This window comes from Centruroides vittatus, unplaced genomic scaffold, assembly GCF_030686945.1.
Source record: "Centruroides vittatus isolate TY-2023 unplaced genomic scaffold, ASM3068694v2 scaffold_2520, whole genome shotgun sequence".
NCBI classification, from domain to species: domain Eukaryota; kingdom Metazoa; phylum Arthropoda; class Arachnida; order Scorpiones; family Buthidae; genus Centruroides; species Centruroides vittatus.
The window spans coordinates 2434440-2448556 of record NW_027122689.1 but is presented as its reverse complement, the minus strand read 5'-3'; the positions used below and the strand labels follow the sequence as shown (position 1 = coordinate 2448556).

Sequence of the window (14117 nt, the reverse complement as noted above, 5' to 3'; positions counted from 1 at the left end):
GTGCAAAAGCAACATGAGGTGTTTTGAATGCAATATCCTGCTACTGACATTTGCTTAAAGAAAGAAAAAGAAAGTGGACAAATGAAACTACACAACTTTACTGCAAAACCAAGAATTTCAGAAGAGCCAGGACCTTTATCACAAAAATGAAGTTTACATTTCTGTGTGGATATGATTATGAGTAATTTAACATATATTATTATGCAAATTAATATAAAAATAACTTAAAATTAAAGTAAAATCTGTTTATTTTTGGTTGCGTGTTTCCCTTTCCCTATTTACTGTGTGTTAAAATGACCTCATTTAATGCTGTTTCTTTTAGCGCTTTGACATCTAGGAATGTATCTCCCATATTAAGCAGGGTCTTACTATACTGTACATTTAAAATTTAAACATGCATTCCATAACTTTTGTGCAATTGTAAAATTTTAAAATGTATTTTATTTTAAAAAGTCAAAACATTTAATTGATATTTCTACACATTCCTACTTGAACTTCTACCTTAAAAACTGATAAGTTTTCACTAATTCCCCTCTCTACATATATAATAATTCTTAGAAAATTATTTAGAAAGATTCTGTTTTGAGACTGAGCAATTAACTTTCAAAACTGTGTCAATAGATGTCAAACCTTAAAATTATTTTCAGTTTAACATTTTTCAAGTTTATTATTATTATTATTGTTGTGTTAAGTGAGATATATTCGGTTAACACCGGTGGCTGTGTACTATGCCGGACCAAAGTCAAGGCATAGTAACCAAAGTGTTATTTAAATCATAAATTTGTGCCATCTATAAAAATATAAAATACAACTATTTAAATTCATTTTTTGTCTTTTGACACACTAGATTTCACTCGATTTAAGGATTAAACTGAAAATTTTAACAGTTTGTTGTGTAATTGCAATGATTGATCAATTAAAATAAATGCCTGCTATAACAAACAAAATAAATACTGTTGTCTAGTGAGTGATTCATTATGCTGAGTTCTTCCTGATCTCTTTCTTTCATTGATGTTACTCAACGGTCTCTCCAGAAAATTATTGAACTCTTGTCTGACAACATTTCCATCATCCTCCACATTGGTCTGTATCCAGTGGACATGCGAAACAAACTGGATAATTGCGAGAACACTTCCTTTTGGATTCCCAGGTATTTGGTGACAAAATACGATGCACTGGTTGTCTTTTAGATTCTGTGCCTGGACAAAATTGGCATACCACATGTCCATTTCTTTTTCTACGTTTGGATGATCGGAACTATATAAGAATATCACTCCATGAGCATCTTTCATCAGAGCAGGCCAACATTGCTTCAAAACTTGGTATCGCCGCTACAATCCCACAGCTCCACTTCAGCTTTGACAATTCGTCCACTCACATTGATGGTATCACTTTCAAATTCCAATATTCTCACTCCCTGCGTTGGATGATATTCACCTGCTGAGCTGTCTGTAGCTTCAGCCAAAAAATTGCACACCACACTTTTACCACTAGCGCTTGGTCCCACGACGAGTATTTTGGTTTTAAACATTTTAAAATTTCCAACCAAAAATATTTCCGAAGAAATTAAAGAAGTGTATCAGTGTGTGTGTCTGTATTCAGGAATTTTCTTACAATATGACATGTATTCAATATAGTGGCCTGCTGTAGTGTGATGTATGTGTTTCTATTCAATTGTAATGTGCCCAGGCCTTTGTGTAGTGTGTGTGGTATGACACCTGTAGAGGAGAGAACGACAGGTACAATAAGCACCCTATCCATCCTCCACAGATGCCATATTTCCTGGGCGAGTTCTGTGTACTTGCTAATTTTTTTGGTGCATGCGTTTTGTATATTGTGAGTGTTTGGAATGAATATGTCTATAATGTATGTGATTTTATTGTGTTTGTCAATGAGTGTGATGTCTGGTCTGTTGTGGTAAATTGTTTTATCTTATAATTATGGCTCTGTCTCGTAGTACTGTACATTTTGTGCGTGTTGTTTCCCAATACTGTCTGTGGAATGTATTTGTAGTATGGTTCGTGGATGTCTACTAATTTGTGTTTCTTTGCAAGCTCTTGGTGTATTATATTTGCTACTTGATTATGTCTGTGTAAATAATCTGTCTGTGCCAAGAGCTTGCAACCAGAGGTAATGTGTTGTATAGTTTCTGGCATGATGTGACATTTTCTGCATGTGTCATTTGTGAGTGTTGCATCTTTGAGTATGTGTTTTCTGTAGTTTTTAGTATTTATGACCTGATCCTGTATGGCAATCATGAATCCTTCCGTCTCCCCAAAGAGGCATCCCCGAGCTAACCAGCTGTTTGACGCAGTTTTGTCAACAAAATCCTGGGCCAGATCGTAAGGATGCCTGCCATGGAGTGCCTTTCGAGCCCACGATTGCTTAATGGTGTCTATGCTTTTTATATGTTGTGTTGTGTCCATATGATGTGAGTGTAAGTTTAATGGTGTGTTATTCGAGTCTGCTAGAGTTACTGCTTTATGTAATTGTGATGTTTCTTGTTTTTGTAGAAAAACTCTCGCAGTGACTGTATTTGTTTGTAGTGAAGGTTAACTATGTCAATCAGGCCACGTCCGCCATCTTTACGTGGAAGGGTTAATCTTTCTGTGGCGGATTTAGGATGATGTTGTTTATGCTTAGTAAGTGTTGTTCTTGTTTTCCTTTGGAGTTGCTCAAGATCTGTGTGAGTCCAATGTATAACTCCAAAAGAATATGTGAGTACTGGGATGACATATGTGTTTATTGCTTTAACTGTGTGTTTTGCATTTAACTCTGTTCTGAGAATAGCATTTAACCTACTTTGGTATTCTTTAATTAATCTTTGCTTTATTTGTGCATGTTCTGTTAGTTTGGCCTGTTGGAATCCTAAATACTTGTAGAACTCGCCCTCTTCCATGGATTCAATAATGTCTCCATTTCCAAGTGCAAAATCTTCTTTCTTCAGGATTCCTTTTTCTATGTGAAGTGTTTTGCATTTATCTAGGCCAAATTCCATTTGTATGTCCTTGGTGTATGAATGTGTGATTTGTAGGAGTTGATGAAGTTGTTTTTGTGTGGATGCATAAAGTTTTATGTCATCCATGTACATGAGATGTGACAGTGTAAACTGTGTTGTTTTTTCGTGTCTGATATTGTAACCATATTGCGTGTTGTTTAACATGTTGGATAATGGGTTCAGGGCTAAGCAGAACCAGAGAGGACTCAAGGAATCTCCTTGAAAAATTCCTCGCCTAATAAAAATTTGGTTTGTTTGTATGGAAGTGTTACTAACCCTGAGATGTAGTGTTGTTCTCCAGTGCTGCATAGTGTTTTGAAAGAATGCAATGAGTGATGGATGTATTTTGTACATGTGTAGAATATGTAGCAGCCAACTGTGTGGAACACTGTCGAATGCTTTTCTGTAGTCTATATATGCCATGTGTATGTTTCTGTGTTGTTTGTGTGCTTGCCGTAGAATGACTGAATCTATGAGTAACTGTTCTTTGCATCCCCTGTGGTTTCTACGACAACCTTTTTGTTGTTCCGTAAGAATGTCGTGTTCTTCAACATGTTTGTATATTTTGTTTGCAATACAGGATGTCAATAATTTGTAGAGTGTTGGAAGACATGTAATTGGTCTGTATTGTGTGGGGTCTGTGGTATGTTGTTTTTAGGTTTCATGTAGGTGATGCCCTGAGTAAGAAAATTTGGCATGTCTTGTGGATTGATGATGATGTGTGTTAGATGTTTAGCTAGTTCCTGGTGCAGTGATGTAAACTTTTTGTACCAGAAATTGTGAATGTTGTCTACACCAGGTGTCTTCCAGTTGTGTGTTCTGTTAACAGTGTATTGGAAATCATGTATGTTTATTTCAGCACAGGGCATAGTTGGTATGTTGTGCAAGTTTCTGTTCTCCTCCTTCGATCCAGCCTGCATCAGCATTATGCGTGACAGCACTGGACCAAAGAGAAGACCAATATGTTGTGAGTTCTTCTTCTGTTGGTGTGCCACTGTGCTGTGTATCAGTGTTTGCTTTGTTATTAATTTGTCTGTAAAAGAGTTTTTCATTGTTTGTAAATAATTTATTTGTGTTGTTTTCGTAGTGTACATGTTTTGTATCGTTTGAGTCTACGTGCTTTGGCAGCAAGTTTTTGTTTTAGTGTATCAATGTATTCTGTAATGCGTGTGTTGTGAGGTGTTGTTGTTATTATTATTATTATTATTATTATTATTATAAATGCTAAAATATCTTTATAATCTATCAAACTAAAGATAAACTTTTCATTTTGTCAACAAGTCATTTTTTGATGAGTGGTTATAGTCAATGACTCAACAATTCTAAAGCTTGTAGGCAATAAAATAATCTTTTTTTTTCTTTGCTGTAAAGAGAATTTTGAAAACTAAAATAATTATATACATTTAAAATAGTATCTCTAATTTAAATGTATAATGTTTCACCTTGTTCAGCATAAAAAATTACTTTCTGCTATTTTGCTAATGAAAGCAAAACTGAAGATATTATCATTGCAGTTTTGCATTATTTGCTATATTTTTTTAAGCTTTACAAGTATAAATCTATTTTATGTTAATTAAATAATATTAATGTGCAATTTAAATGATTAAATAATTAATTTAAATATTAAATTTAAAGATTTTCAAGTTAAAAGACAGTACAGTGGGTGATTGGTTAACAAACAGTTCAGATTGCAAACAAATCAGACAACGAACACTTTTGCAAAAGATATTTTTTATGTTCGGACAACAAACACATATTTGGATAACAAACACCTCACAGAACAAACACAAGAAGAAGCAAAGTAAAATAGTGAATACTGATTGGTTTCCAGGTGACAATTCAAAACCATTTGGAGTGCGGGAGATGTCAACATCAACCCTCAACCCAATAGCAATTGGATAATATTCTTCCAAACTCTGAAACTCCCTTATAATTCCAGCCTTTTGTTTAGTTTTCTGACAAAAAAATTTTTTATAGACTTTGAGAGACTGTCAGGCACTTGTTAAGTTTTGCATCAGTTTTTATTTTCGAAAGGTGAGAGTTTAACTGTCCCATTGGATATTTGTTAACATTTTAACACCAAATTTCGAATTCTGTTGGAGCCTTACAGTTAAATAATGTTTTTGTGTGCTAGTTAATTTCTGTTCTCTGAATTTTTGTAAGTGCTTTTCTGAACTTGTTATTTAAAAAAGAAACTGATAATATTATCAAGCGTAAAAGGAGTGGAGTGTCAAGAACTGTGCTCACCATAGAAACAAAGCAAGATAACAGCGAAGGTAGAGAGTGGGCGGAAGGTTTCTGAAGATGTCTCCTGCATTCAGGGAGATGGAGATGATGTCCCTAAAATTATGGATGAAATTGTGACAACTGCTAGAGATTTCAAGTTGGGGATGAATGAAGATGACATTGAAGAGCTCATAATGGAACCTGAAACTGATCTGACATCAGAAGAACTCCAGAATGAAGAAACAAGAATTTCAGCGAGATGTGTTTTCTACTGAAAAAGAGAAAGACAAAAGAGGACCAATGCAGACATCTGCTATTAAAGATCTTTTGAAGAAGTGAGAGATGTCAGAATAATTGTCTTAGAATGACATCCAAGCCAGGTTCAGGGAAACAGGCTTGGGAATCTCTACAACAATAATGCTATTAATTACTTCTGAAAAATCTTGAAGAGGTAAAAGCAATCGACATTAGACAGATTCTTTAATGCCCTATAAACGGAAAAAAAACATGACTGATAAAAATTGTACAGTACAGTGGTTACAAACTTTCAGGAGAGATAGAGTACACTTAGATGATGGGAAATGTGAGATAAGCAAGGGTCATGGGGAAAAACTCACTGACCACTTACGCTGCACGGGTTGGTAAAACCAGACCTTGTTGTCGTTGAATGGCTAAGAGGGCAAAAGTGAGTGGTGAGGTGCGTCAGTAAGTCGACAGGCGTCCTTACTTGGACAGGAGACAGGGTTTACAAATAACAATACAGGTTTATTAAACAACAAAAGCAAACACACAATAAAGATACACATACAATAAAGATATAAAGATAACTACTGCTAAAATGCAGATAAAATATCCCTACCGCTAATCGCGCTCTAACCAATAAAGTGGTCATGTGCCTAACTTCTAGTGGGAGAGAGTTTACAAAGTCGATATACCTTAATATGTGGTCCGATGACTGTATGCGACGACCTCCTTGACTATGGAAGCTGGAATCAGTCTTATGTCCGGGACTGGAGACACTGGATTCAGACCTTCCTGGACAATCGTACCCTTTCCAGAGTCGATCAGGTTTTTATACAATCGTTGTTGGCATGGAGCCAGTCTATTATTCAATGCTCGATGACTACTTTGCTGACTCGCGATGACTGGAACTTCTGTTTTCTCTTTCTGATCGGATTGCGATGACTTCCTATCGAACTTGCAGGTCCTGAACCCCTTTAAACTCTCGAATTCACGCCCTCAAAACCTGCGGGCTCACATAGCAATGCATGGTGAGAAATGCTTTCCTGGTGTGGTAGTGACAATACAAAACACAAGAAAGGAAGGACACAAACACAGTGAGAAAACATGCTTATTATTCTTAGTACAGCAAAAATGCTGGGATGTCTTTGGCTGGTGTATGTGATACGTCAAGGCACTAGTGTACGAAACTCCCGTTAACAGTGCTGAGGAACTTGTACGCATCGTGGTAGCTGCTAGGGATTTTTATAGTTCATACATAGTTAATTGGGGCCTCCTGTCCTTAAGCCTTACCCACCTGGTCTTGACTTCCATCTACCTAACTTCATTCTTGAGATTAAGGAAGGACAGACAACTGGATGGATGACAGTGGGAATTTATAGGTCTACAATTTTTTGACAAAATTAGATCTTTAATGCACCAGAGATGTGAGGCCTGCATCATGGCCCAGGGTCATAATTTCAAACATCTTTTTTGATTTTTGCTGATTTTTGCTGTAGAATAATAAATATGTTTTCTCACCCTGTTCTTGTCCTTCCTTTCTTGTGTTTTGTATTGTCACTACCACACCAGGAAAGCATTTCTCACCATGCATTGCTATGTGATTTCCCATCATCTAAGTGTACTCTATCTCTCCTAAAAGTTTATAACTGCTATACTGATACACCCTGTATATTATTATTACAAATAAACAAACTTACTAAAAAAGTATATAATTTTTTATTTATTTTTTGGGGTCTCTAGAACAAATTAATCAAATTTCCATAAGAATCTACGCTAAATCGATAATTGGTTAACGAACATGGTCTTGTGTTAACCAATCACCTACTGTAGTAAAATAAATCACCATATAATATTTTCTAAATAATAATTAGATGAACAAAACTAAATTTTGGCATTCTAATGAATGGTCTGACCATTATAATCCATCAATTATTTATCATGTAAGGAATCATATTTTTCTTTGAACAAGGCATTGTTCTTCACAGCAAACAAAAGCTGAGTTATCGATTGTCAAATACATGTCATTGGATATTATTGACATTGAAATTATTTCCTATTTAATTTTTTCTGAGTTTATTTTAGCATTTATAATTATTAATAAAATATATCTATTCTATATATACTGTATATAAAATACTTAGGTTAAACTTGTTGGGCTGCAATTTGAAAAAAATTGTAGACCTATAAATTCCCACTGTCATCCATCCAGTTGTCTGTCCTTCCTTAATCTCAAGAATGAAGTTAGGTAGATGAAAGTTGAGACCAGGTGGGTAAGGCTTAAGGACAGGAGGCCCCAATTAACTATGTATGAACTATTGCTTTGGGCTAAAAGTCAGGTTATTTCAATTAAAAATTGTTCTCATGAATGGAGTAAGCTACATGACCAGCACGACTTCATTGTTAACAGGAAAAGTATGATGCACAGGGGCAAGGCACTACTAAACTTAAATGTATTGTGACAAAAAATTGCAGCCCAGCATTGTGATGATGTCACAATAAATAATTGCTTGTTACAAATGTTTTTCCATATAAAAGAAAAAAAAATAGAAATAGCATCAGTTGGAATCAATGAATTGTCACAAAATTTTTGAACAAGTGGACAAAACTCATAAGGCAAGCAAAGCAGTAGTAAAACTCCCTCTCAGTAGCAGCAGAAAGTAGACAATGCTATATCATAAAACATCGTTTTCACAAAATCTTCATCTATTGGAATTTCATTCTTTATTAAATTTTCCTTTATGGCTTGAAAGTCCTTTGCAATGATCATACACAAATTGAATATATTTGTTGATAGCTTGTGTACACCTCCCATGGATATTGTTTTTATGTGTAGTGCTTATCACTGCTGGAATTATTAACTAGATACAAGCTGATCTGGAGAGCAGGGGTGGCAAATCTGCAGCAGATAAGGAAAAATCATGTGGCATTTAACATATCATATGATTTCAATTTATCATCTGTGCTTTTCAATCATCCTTTTGGTTTATCACCTGATTATCCTTTTTTTCAATCAGCTTTTTTTACATTTATTCTAATTAAAGCATATTCATCTAATCTCTTTAAACATTATTATTCAAAGTCTAAAACTTTGGCATGCATAAATATCTTTAAAGCTCAGTATGCTCACTATATAGTATGCATGCTCAAAAAGATTTTCCATGAATGACCTAGAGCATAAAACAAAAAAATCTCATAACCATCCATTAAGCATTACATCCCCAAAGTGACATTGACAGATTGTACTGTACCTTCCAGAGAACTGGAAGCAGAGGTTTATTACAAGTCAAAGAAACTGTTGAAGAATATCATGCTTTAAATGATTACATTAAAGACAGCCAAGAATAGGCATTGCTACAGGTTAAAAATTAGACCTTGTTAAAACTACAAAAAACAAATTGGGAATACAGTAATAATGTAATAAAAATAAAAACTGAAAGCCGACAAGTAAAAGCACTTCACAGTCAACTCTTGAAGAAGATCCTGAAGTGGATAATGATAAAATTTGGCAACAGCTTATAACTAGAACATAAAAAAAAAAAAAAGTAAAGGCTTGATTCTAGCTACTCAAGAACAGATAATTAGGATAAACGTAATCAAAGCTAGAGTTGAAAAATTATCAACAGATCCAGATTGCAGATTGTGCAAAGGAGCACCAGAAACAGTGGACCATATATTCAGATCAGGGATGGAAAGTCAGCAGAAAAATACAAGACTCCCAACTCAATATTCTTAAAAAATTGACTCTGACTCCCAATTCCCATAAAAAGATTCAACTCTTGTTCTCCATCCCTGATTTAGATCATGCAAAAAGATCATACAAACTAAATATAAATGAAATGGAAAAGGGGTCCATGGGTAGAAAAAGGTTGAGAACCACTGGTCTATAGAATAGTTTCTCTCACTCCAGCTACTATAAGAGTAGTTAATTTCCTATCAATGGTTGACTAAACTCAAGTATATAAGTAGAACTTTAAAATATGAATTTTGGAAAAAATTATTGATCATCTTGAACTGATTCATATATTTGCACCTTGAGAACCTAACCCAGTGAATAATAACCTGAAACAAGCCTTTTAATTACATTTTGCAGTTTTCTCTTCCTCTTTTAGTTTGTTGGAGTTAGATTCTGATCTTAGTTTAATTTTTTTTCATTGTTTTAAGATTAAATTATGTTATAGAAGCAATAATACAGTAAAACCTTGATTTAACAGACTAATTCGATGTCCATTACAGCAAAAATACCAAAAAATCACGCCTTTAAAAGATCCAGTAATGAACTTAATAAAATAAAGATGTTTTCGATCAGTTTTACTGATCTTCATCAGTTAAGATAGAATAGAACACTAATAGAAAAATTTTAAATTTTAAAAACAATAAGAATTTTAAGATAAATATGTAAATAAATAGTTGAGGTTAACCAAATAAATAATCACAGAAATATATTAATTAAAAATAAAATAACAATGAATGAATAAATATTGTCCAATAAAATTAATTTTCCTAAATAGACTGCCATGTGCCTAATACAATTAACTTTCATAAACAGACCACCATGCTGTAGACAAATTGTCCACATCACTATGGTTAATTCATGACGACTTTTTGTGCACTTTTATAGATTTCCAATTTCTCCAGATATCCCATCGTGTGTATATTAGATGTTGGTCTGATGATGTTTGCCTGCTCCCATTGATCCCATGTTCCCCTGCTCCATAAAACTGATCGAAAACATTTTAATTTTATTAAATTCATTACTGGATCTTTTAAAGGTGTGATTTTTTTTTAATCTATTTTTATCCAGTTTGTGCAAAATATATAGCTAAAATACCATCATATAATAAAGTAGGTTTTCCAAATGTGTTTAAAAAATTGACAAATTAGCTAGTTTATCTGTTTTAACTTATGTAGATATATCTGTATATATATAAATTCTAACTTATGTAGATATATCTGTATATATTAAAATTAAATATATGTGAGAAGTTTAATTTTACAGAAAAGTTTTCTATATGTATTATTGCTTTTGTACTCCTCATAGTTCTGAGACTGTAATAAATGGAGTATATGATCTAAATTGAAATAAATAAATAAACATTATTTGGAAAATTCACAAATATATATCAAACAAAACCTGATATCATAAGCAAATACACCAACAACTGCCATAAATGATCGGGTGGCTAAATTTTGGATAAATGATTATAGATTAGAAATAAATTTGGCCCTAGAGTTAGGCGTTAGGCACCATTTCTTATTAAAATTAATAATTATAATATTTAATTAATTAATTTAGATTAAACTGGAAGAAAAGAATTGACCCGAAGCGGGACTTGAACCTGCAACACCCACTTACCGTGCAGACGTGTTGCCAGTTACACTACCCAGACCTTCGGTCCGATCTCCTCTTCCAGCATATATAAGCCTAAGACATAACCATTGATAGTTATTATGGCACCGACTGGGGACAAATTTATTTCTAATCTATAATCATTTATCCAAAATTTAGCCCAATCATTTACAGCAGTTGGCATATTTGGAAAATTCACTTTAATTGCATTTAACTAAACAAATTAAGGCTGTTGTATAAATTACTCCCAGTGGAATTTCAGAATGTTGAGTATATATCTAAACTGAGGAGACCAAGATGAGTTCAACAGTACCCTACTTTTGGACCAGAGACGAAAAATAACAAAGTTATCATATTTACAATTTCTTGCCTTTCACAATGCATTCTATGCCCTTCTACGTTTCCCTGGTAATGTATTTAATCCAACCGCATGTGGACTTGCAGCCTTGAATATTGATTGAGCTGAAATAAAAGGTTTTTCTCTTAGCCTAACTAGGGACGGTCACCTCTCAGAGGGGTAGGTTAGGTTTTTTGGACAAGCCACAAAAGTGGCACGTAGTACTAGCTAACTGTAAGTGATAGTGTGTGAGCAGCTAAGGGGCTTTAGGCCCCGAGGTCGAGGAATGCGGGGATGTGCAAAAAGAACTTACTCCAAATGCAGATGATCAGTGTGGCCGTGGATCAACATCTGCCTCTGTTGAAGGTGAATGTACAATCTGTTTTCTTGGCTTTTTATGTGGGCAATTTGCATTTTTAAATCTTTAGACTAAAGACTAAAGATTTCTTTCCACAATATAATAATGTCGTCGACATACCTCTTATATAGCATGATGTTGTGCGGGTGGTGGTCGAGGACATACTAAAGGATAGCACCTTACACCAACAAGTACTGGAGATGGCGCACCTATTATGCTATAATTCATTTTTCCAGTTCAAAGGTGCAGTGTACACGCAAGGAAGAGGAGTCCCTATGGGCAGTCCCGTCTCTGGGGACTTATGAGAGATGGGGATTAGGAAACTAGAAGCCAAAGTCCTCGACCACCACCCGCACATCATCATGCTATATAAGAGGTATGTCGACGACATTATTAAATTGTGGAAAGAAATTCCTGACATCGAAGCCTTTGTCGACGCAATGAACGATAACGATAACTTGACACTTGAGATAGAGCAAGCACACCCCACGAACGTACATTTCCTAGATGTGGAGGTCAAGATTGAAGGGAATACAATCCATACGACTGTGTACCGTAAACCGGGATCGAAAGACATCTACATACCGGCAGGCTCATGTGATCCTCCCCACTATAAAGTGGCGGCATTTAAAGCCTTGATTAAGAGAACGCACACGCACTCATCTACCCAACTAGCCCTACAGACCGAGCTGAAGCTGACACAACGTTTAGCCTATGAACATGGATATCCCAGGCTCATACGTAGATTGATAGACAAGTTCTGCAGTAACCAAAGGCCTGACCAAGGCAATGCACAAGGCAAAGACCGGAGGGAGGAAGATAAAATCATTACGGTCTCTTACAACCCTTATCTCAAATCGATCTATTCCGAGATAGCTAAAAGAAAGCACAGCCGCATAGCCTACAGAAGATGTGCGTCTATATTTACCGTCCTAAGTAACGGAAAAGACCAGCCCGACAGAGAAAGACTCCCAGGGGTATATAGCATCCCAATTACAGATCACAGATGCAATCGAGACCTGGTATATCTAGGCTTTACAAAAAGATCATTAGGAGTTAGACTGAAGGAGCATGTAGCTGATGTACAGAAGCAGAGGAACACCACCACTCTGTCCATTTATTTGTCCGATCTAGATATCAAGCCAGATTTCCAGCAAGCCAGAATTATATGCACCACACACCACGTGCAACACATCAGGTGGCTCAAAGCTGCCTACATATACTTGGCTAGCAGTAATGGTAGTAACTGCATAAATCAGAAAGAAGAGTTAACGCTATCGGCGGAGTGGCAGGCACTGATGAGCAAGGAGCTGTGAGTTCCGCCGTGCACTTTAGTGCGCATGCCTAAGAAGACGCAATCCGTAAGACGTGCGTTTGAATTTTGAATTTGGTTTTCTTCGAATGATAGTGCAGAGGTTCAAATTTACCTGATAAAGAACCAGTATTTCGGTTTGAAAACGTTAGTAATGAACGATTTCCGTTGATTCTGTGTTGATGGTCGTCTAGAGAGTGCACACTGGTAACAGGTTAGAGTGTTTTGGTTAATATGTTCCAGTGTTGAGTCAATGATATGTATTAATACTGATGTCTTCAAATGTTGATTATTGCATGGTTGGACATAAAAATAACTGTTTTATTTTTCTCCTTTTAGCATGCTCCACTATAGTAGTGAAGTGCTTATGTTGGGGCTTTTGTATCTGTCAGACATTGTGTTCTGTTCAAACCATTCATTGTGCATGTCCATGTTCATGCACAAAAAAGAACTGAACATTTTTGTTTATGGTCACTGTAAGCTATAGTAAAAACTACCCAGTTCCTCTGGAATCTATAAACCACATCCCTTACTGTATATTCAGTGAAAAATTCTTCTGATCAACTACTTGATTTCAAGAATTTATAAGATTTATTTTAAACAAAATTAATATTTGATTTGCTTTTGTGGAGTGTGCTATCAGATCAGCTTGACAAATCTTGTTTATAGTGTAGTTATAGTTTTTGTATAATGTATATTGTTTCCTCAAAAACCAGTACCTAAATAAAAGATTCAAACAAAAATTATTTATTCCATGAAAATACATTGAAATCTGGAGGATGTGTTCTACAAATTAGTTATCATTTTCAAGTTCTTTGAACACTAAGATACAGACAAGTCTGCTTAAGAATTGCTGCATTATGCTCCCTTATCTGAAGTAACAAGATCATCTAGGGCAGGGGTGGCAAACCTGTGGCACGTAATGTATCATACGATTTCTGTCCTTTTCAATCATCCTTTCTGTTTATCACCCGATCATCCTTTTTTCAATTAGATTTTTTACATTTATTCGAATTAAAGCGTATTTACTTAATTTCTTTAAATATCATTATTCGAAGTCTAAGACTTTGGCACGCATTAACATCTTTAAAGCTAAGTATGCTTATAATATGGCATGCAGACTCAAAAAGGTTTGCCATCCCTGACTAGAGAACTGTTTCTGGTATTCAAATCTCTTCATCCCTTCAGGTCTTACAAACTCAATATAACTTATAATACACTTGGTAATGTTAAAATGTCTGAAATTATTTGACTTCTAGTTTTTAAAGACTAATTCTGAGATCATTCTAACTGTCT

General features: G+C 35.0%; 1 protein-coding gene and 1 pseudogene across 2 annotated transcripts in view; both read right to left on the bottom strand.

Moving 5' to 3' along the window:
• Positions 1–14117, bottom strand: part of LOC136987571 (phosphatase and actin regulator 1-like) — a 103511-nt gene that overhangs the window by 77220 nt on the left and 12174 nt on the right. The gene's annotated exons all lie outside the window — the stretch shown is intronic.
• On the bottom strand, positions 790–1554 carry LOC136987586 (intraflagellar transport protein 22 homolog pseudogene; annotated as a pseudogene).